This window comes from Cottoperca gobio, chromosome 16 (genome assembly GCF_900634415.1).
Source record: "Cottoperca gobio chromosome 16, fCotGob3.1, whole genome shotgun sequence".
NCBI lineage: Eukaryota > Metazoa > Chordata > Actinopteri > Perciformes > Bovichtidae > Cottoperca > Cottoperca gobio.
Window position 1 is genome coordinate 12232668 of NC_041370.1, and position 7354 is coordinate 12240021.

Sequence of the window (7354 nt, forward strand, 5' to 3'; positions counted from 1 at the left end):
CATCTTTAAACAGGAAGTAGTCATTACTTTGACAACGACTCACAAACAGATGGAGTGAGTGTTTAGTTTATATAAGAACAGACACTCTCAATTGCAAAGGAAGACAAATACACCAACAGTTAGCTTAATGCCACATCAGTCTAATGAGCATTCAGAAAAAGACAAAATAATCCAAAAACAAATGCTCTTTTTGTTTTTGGATTATTACATTACATTATTTAGTTTTTTTCTGAATGAGGATTAAATTATCCTAAGCGTCTTTGAGTTTCTAGAAAAGCGCTATATCTAATGTATTATTATTATTATTATTATTATTATTATTATTATTATTATTATTATTATTAAAGCAGCTCGCTTGTGTTTTAGAGACCTGGTGGACTCAGAAACAGCTAAACCTTTTCTCAAAGTGAATTACTTTCCCATATGAATTTGCATAGAAAAGTTTTAAGTCGTAAAATAATAATTCTTTATTCCACATGTGAATGTTACACTTTAAAGGATGTGTACAGCTCAGTATGGATTTCCCTTATAGATTCATCTGTAGGCTCTTTTTGTTTTCCATGTTATGCTCCTTTGTATAATGCTTTATCTAAACCAGATATGTAGACATAGCTATAGGAACGTATCGAAATTTAGCATTTTGTCATCCTCAATGACAGAATTCTTCTTCCTGATAGGCCCTATCCTCAAGAGACAGGTATAATTAGAGCTATGGAAACAGGAAACACCTCGCCCTCCCTATCGTTTTCTCCCTCCTCTCTCTACTCCCCCCTCTCTCTCTTCCTCCCTGTCTCTCTCTTCTCAGATGTGCATTTATTTGTACAAATTATCAGGTGCAGGGACTATAATGAGTCCTGTGATAGTTATCAGGGTGTCTGTCATTCTTGGGTTTACTGGAAATGAGCATATGGCTTGTGCCAGAACACAATTAACAAGATGCAGATTCAGTTAGGACAATTTAGCAACAACTCAACCTTTATGCTCTCATCTGGTTAAAACGAAATATTGCAGTTATTTTCATTATAGATTCAATTGTAGATTTCTTTTGGTCTATCTATTGTAAAACAAAACAAAAACGTACATAAAATGATTTGGCAAAAAGCACTAAGGTATTATATATAGCATATAGTGATATAAAACACAGAAAACAGCCACATGTCACATTTTAGAAGCTTTAACTACCACTGAAAACTACACATGTGGGAGAAGAACGCAGACATGTTTATTTATATGAATTTCTTCATGATGTCAGCCACTAATATGACATTTACTGCAATTTCACTCTGTCTAAAGCTTAATCCTCCCACACTCTTCAGCTTGACTTGCATCACAATGCTTTGGCTTTGACTGCCAGTGATTCATTTGTGGTGGATATTTACACACCGTTGGTAGTTTAACCCAATGTGAGGGATGTAGGAGAGGGGCCTCTAATTTCTGTTCCTTCCTCCAAAGATTAAAGGCCCTGCAGAGACCAGGTGTACAGTTCAGACCAAAGACTAGCCACCCATGCCTTCATCTTAGACCTAATAAACGTCTTGCTCTTGCACCGCACTCCACCTCTGTGAAGGTGCGCAGAAAACATTTTTTGAGCAGGGAAGCTTCTCCTGACCGTGCAGTAAAAATGTGCACAGCAGCACGTAACCTATTTCCTACAGTCTCCTTCTGCTCAGGCACGCAGAGTTCAAGAAAGAGAGAAAAGTCAGTGCTTTTTATTGATTCGGAGGAGCGGCTCCCACCATTCCTCTTTCCCGGTGTGGAATGCACACCTGGAGGTGTTTGCTGAGTGGCTCTAGCAATCCATATAACAATGCAGGCTGACATCTGGTGCCATCAAGAGCACTCGAGGCTGTTTGCTCTGACAGGCGCTGCATTGTCTCTGCAGATCAGTGTTGCTGTGATGCTGCGGATCTCTTTATTGTGCATTTATCTTTAATCCTTTATTTTGTTATTACTGCCAGCACAGTAGAGACTCCACAGGGTTTTAAGATGCCTGAAAATGTGATGAAATTATGGAACTGATTGGTTAAAAAATGTATATAACTCTCTATCAAAACTTGTCGATACATTAAAGACACCATGCATTGGACAGAAAGCACAGGTAAAGTGCAGCGGTCTAGACTTTGTTGACACGGCAGGTCAGTTGAGTTGATCTGCTCTCGGTTCCCCTCGCAGTGCACACACACGAGGGAGATGGGTTCAGATAAAACGACTGGGTTACGCCCCACCGAGGAATTGGGATGCCTGGGGGGCTGGGAAACTTTCTGCCTGGCTAGCCTTAATATTGTGATTCTCCTCAGTCAACAAAGCAGTGCGTTTGATGGAACATGTCAGGTTCCTCCAGGACTCGGGGGCTGGTCCTTTCCTCTGGTTAGACAGCTGTCAGCCCGGCAGATCCCAGAGAACCAGCGACTACTCCATGTGTTGTTGGAGACTTCAAAGCAGGAGAGCAGAGCGAGGTGAGTGCTGATTTTCAAAAACAGTCAAACAGCTTTAACTGGGATTCATTTGGAGTTGGGTTGTTGAGTCAAGTTGCGCCCAGTGATCTTTGGGGCATTGTTCTGTCTTGGGATGTGTGTTATTTGTTCCTAAACCTGCTTTCTTTAAGGGAGAAGTAGGCAGCAGCCACTTAATCTAAGTCAGTAAGTCAGTGTTGACACTTTATAGAGTCCAAATTGTTTCTATTCAAAGGGAATTTTGAATCTATTAAAGTAGAAGTTACGCTTTACTACTAAACAGAGTATGACTGGCCCTTTTGATGACCTGTCGCATAACCAGATTAATTAATATAAATGTAATAGTACCAACATCTTATGATCTGCTTATGTCGATCCATACGCTACTCCTTTAGCTTTAAACATTTCTATTGTCTTAATAAAGATAACACCGATAATAAAAAGAAATACAATTAATGTGACGTGATACAGTAACAAAACTCATCTTTATACGACATCAGACTACAGCCTTTAGTGGATGTTTTAAATGCTTGTTGAAACAGATTTACAGGGTGCGTGGTTACCCAGGCAAGTCTGTGCAAGGATAGTAAAATCTAACATCAGTGTATTTAGTAAAGAAGAGATTTTCTTCATGACTTACCTGTTCTTCTGCTCAAAAGCACAGATTAGATTTGATTCCATGCGATTAGACATTAAAGTGGAGGAAAGCTTGATTACAACCGGGATTACTTATTAAATCATATAAAACTCATGCTTTACATAATGAAGTTTAGTCCCTGTTTGTACTGTATGTCCACAGTAAACATACTGCAGTGTCTGCACACGTGTGTCAGACTGAGCTTGTCCCTTCCTTGACTCCTCCATGATTTCAACTGTGGGAGCCGCTGCTGTAACTCGACCTTGCGTCCTCCAGCCACCTGTGCTCGCGCGCTCAGAGAAAACACTGGCTTTTGTGTTGGAGTGAGACGTCCACACGGCAGGGGGGCTAAGGTACATTAGGCGGCTATGACAGGTGGCATGCTCTTCCTCTGCTTCCCCGCAGTAAGAGCATGAATATGTTCAGAGCTGTTGGTGGAACAGCTGCACCACACAGCCACGAAGGTGGGGGGGAAATCTATTTTGCTGACAAAGACATCAGAAAAAGACACACTTCTTTTCAAACGCGTCAGCGCAATGTATGCATGTCTCCATACAGATTTGTGTCTCAGTCTTTGCATGGCAGTGGGAGGCTGGGGGTAGGGGGGTGCTATGTGGGTGTTTGTGTTTGTGTAGCTGTGTGCATTTGTGTAGCGAGGTAATCAATCTGAATCTTGGAGCCTAAAGTGTGCAACTGTGTCCGTCTGTGAGAGGAGGAACGGTTTTAGTCAGAGCCCCTAGTAACTGTTTTCACCCGCCTGCTGGGACTGGCTTGAGAGGGGGCAGAGGGCGCAGTAGCTCAGCCTGTGTGAGCCCGGATGGTGATGTGATGTGAGTTCCCATGGCTGTGTGAGGCGGTCAGAAGGAGAGGGGTGACTCCTTCACTCTGTCCTCTATATGGACTCAGCTTCTGACCTGCAAGTATAAAACTTCCTACAAAAGGCAGCTCTTTTAATTGTGTTTTTCCTGCAGTTCCTCTGATATTTACAGACATAATTGTGTCATTTTTAATTCTCATGCACTTGGTTGACAGACTGTTGTGAGCATAAAAGTATAAATACGTATTTATATATATATATATATATATATATATATATATATATATATATATAGGCTATAAAACAGACATTGACAATATTTGGCTTATTGACATATTTGGTGATCAATTTATCGTTTAAGTCATTTTCAAGCAAAATAATAGAGAATTTGCTGCTTTTCTTGGTATTGCATTATAGTAAATTGAACATGCTCGATTATTGCTGTTGGTCAGACAAAACAAGACATTTGTTTTTTGTTTTATTGTTTTTTGAGAAACAGAATAATCAACAATGAAAATCATTCTTAGTGGGTATGGATTCCCTGAGCCTTTGCAAAGGATGTTTACCTTAAATGGATGTAACAGACATTTTGCTGCTGTAAAGACACACGTGAATGTAAATGACTCTACAATGCTGTGGTTACTGACAACATATTGCCACAACTGTCACAGTTTAAAATATCATGCTAGAGTTTAAGAGGAAGAAAAGTGATGAAGTTTAACATTTTCATACAAACAGTTGTTGGGTGGCCTGTGTGGCACTGTGAGGTTGGTACGAAGTGAGGTAGGACCAAGGTGTCACATTCCACAGTTTGGTGTGTGTGTGTGTGTGTGTGTGTGTGTGTGTGTGTGTGTGTGTGTGTGTGTGTGTGTGTGTGTGTGTGTGTGTGTGTGTGTGTGTGTGTGTGTGGATTCATCACAAATGACCACCCATCTATTTACAACAGTGGATGTACTTGATCAAATCTTGCTTAAATCTTTAGATATGGTTAAACCCATTCTGGGTAAAGTTCAGTTGAACCTGTTTGTGTACATGAACATTTGAAATGATTTGCAAAAATCTTTCAATCTTAATCCAAACAACTACTGTGTCCACCCCCCCTCCCCTTAAATCTGTCTGGTATTTTTATCTGTAAGATATGATGATGAAAAATGATGAAACTGCAGCTCTCATGTCATCTGACTAATTTGTTCCCCTGATTGCTTTATCAGACGCCGAGCCACCCCTGGGACCGCCCTATCTGCTTTTTCAGATCACATAAATATTGTTTTCCAGAAGTCTGCTTAAACGTGGCTATTTTAAACCTCATGGTTGCTCGTGGTAAAAACAACAGGACAAGTTTAATTCTTGTAGTAGTTTAAATGGAGCTGATGTTGTGCTGTCCACAACTTTCCTGCTGTCTTCATTTCGATCAGACCCCACTGTTGATAAGAACGTATGCAGCTCACACGTTTACTTTTATCTATATCACAGGGACAGCAGCACTGTGGACTAAATCACCACACATTGAAACATACACTTCGGATACATGTCGTTTGCTGTTCGTCCCTGTGCAGCGAAGCTTACTGTGGAATCACCAGGAATACAAACACACACTGATGCCTCCTCTAGTGGCCACAGAGGAACCACATGTCTACATTCTCAAACTGGACATATGAAGAGGGGACAACATACAGTAGATGGAAGGAGTTAGTGCTCGTCATATGACCAAAAAAATCCTTTCTGAGTGAGACGCTTTGAATCTTTATACCTCTTGTCATTACTTTCAATCCACCTGCAATCAATGTTAAATCTGATATTAACTGATATTGTAATTTGCGTTTAGATGGTGATATCACCTTTTTGATGGGGCAGTCTTTTGTATATAGCTTTCCTCTAGGTATAAAGTTGAATCACAACCATAAGTATATTGTAATAGCTGAGTTTGCCAATTTTCAAGTAACAAAGACCCAGTTTACACCTTTACTTTAAAAACCTGAACATTGTTTAATAATCTTTCAAAAAACTCATCAGATTATAAGATTTTGGAGCTCAGTTTAGTTCATAATCAGGGTTCACTGGTGGCCAAGGAACACAACGTTCCCAGTACGAGCACCTCGGGGGACCTCTGCTGCATGTCATCCCCCCTCACTTCCTGTCATCTCCCTACTGTCAGCTTCATTTCATTTACTTTCAAATCTTAAAAACATAAGTACTCACCATGTGGCCATGACAGACAGGGCTGCAGCCTTACTTCCGTGGCCAAAATGATACAGGGCTGACTAAAAGCTGCTTCAGTGTGGAGCATCCTGCTGGCTCAGTTGGCTGCATCTTGGATATGTGCCGACCCGAGACCTTTGTTGACTTCAATTTGAACCGTTTTGTTGCTCATGTGGCGTAATTGCAACCCAATGAGTTAAGTAAGAATTAAAAAGAAGGAAAAGGAGAAAACAAGGGGGAATGGAGGAGACATAAAAGAAGAACAATCTGCCCTCATTGACGGTGAAACCAGCCTAGTGGAAAGGCCAGGGTAGCAGAAATTACAGGGTCAGACATGGCAGACTGAGGAGAGACGAGTGTATATTTGCATAGTGCAAATGCGAGGTATGTGTGTGTCTGTTTATATAGCAGATTATACAGTAGATATATACATAAGACTAAATGTAGATTTACTGTATAACAATATGTGCTGTTGCTATTTATGACCTCTTAGTTTACAGTAACGTCTCTGGATACTTTTGTCAACACAAGAGTGTTTGCGTGACACCCACGTGTGCTGTGAGTGCAGCCAGTGACAGCGTGTCTTCTTGTCTCCGTCGGGTCATTGTAAATCGGGAATCTAGTGCCTCTCTCTAAATATAAACCAACCCAATTACCTATCCTCACTACCGTCTCGGTTTACACAGGCAGCCTTAATGTGATCTTCCCATTTTCACACACAGTGTGCATTCTCACCGAGCATGTTTTCCACAAACAAGGATTTCTTGTGTTTAGGAAGAGATGGGAAGGAGCTAACAAACTGTCACTTTGCTGCATTCCGGCGGTAAAAACATGCTAACTTCTCCTGTGTTTTTGTGTCTTGTGAGGGTTTTCTTGTGATGCCTGTCAGATGTCATCATCGAGGAATGTTAACTAATGATATAATTGAGTTTATTGTTCCACGTCTTAAACTCAAATGCACTCTGTTGTGAAAGTCTCTTTAAAGAAGGACAGTTCACATGTTTTAAAGATGTCATATCTGTCTTATATAACAGGAGGATGTCTCGCATATGTCAGTTTGTAAGTGCCAGTTAAAGGATTGGTTATTCCCATGACAATATTTAAGGGGAACGCCATTGTAATGTGTGACCTGAACCACCAATCCTATGCTGATGTCTTCCTTTCTGTTTCCTTTTGAAAAGCAGCAGAATAAGCTGAAACCCTAGTCCATTTGTATTGTCAGGACATAGAGAGACCATTGTGGCAGGA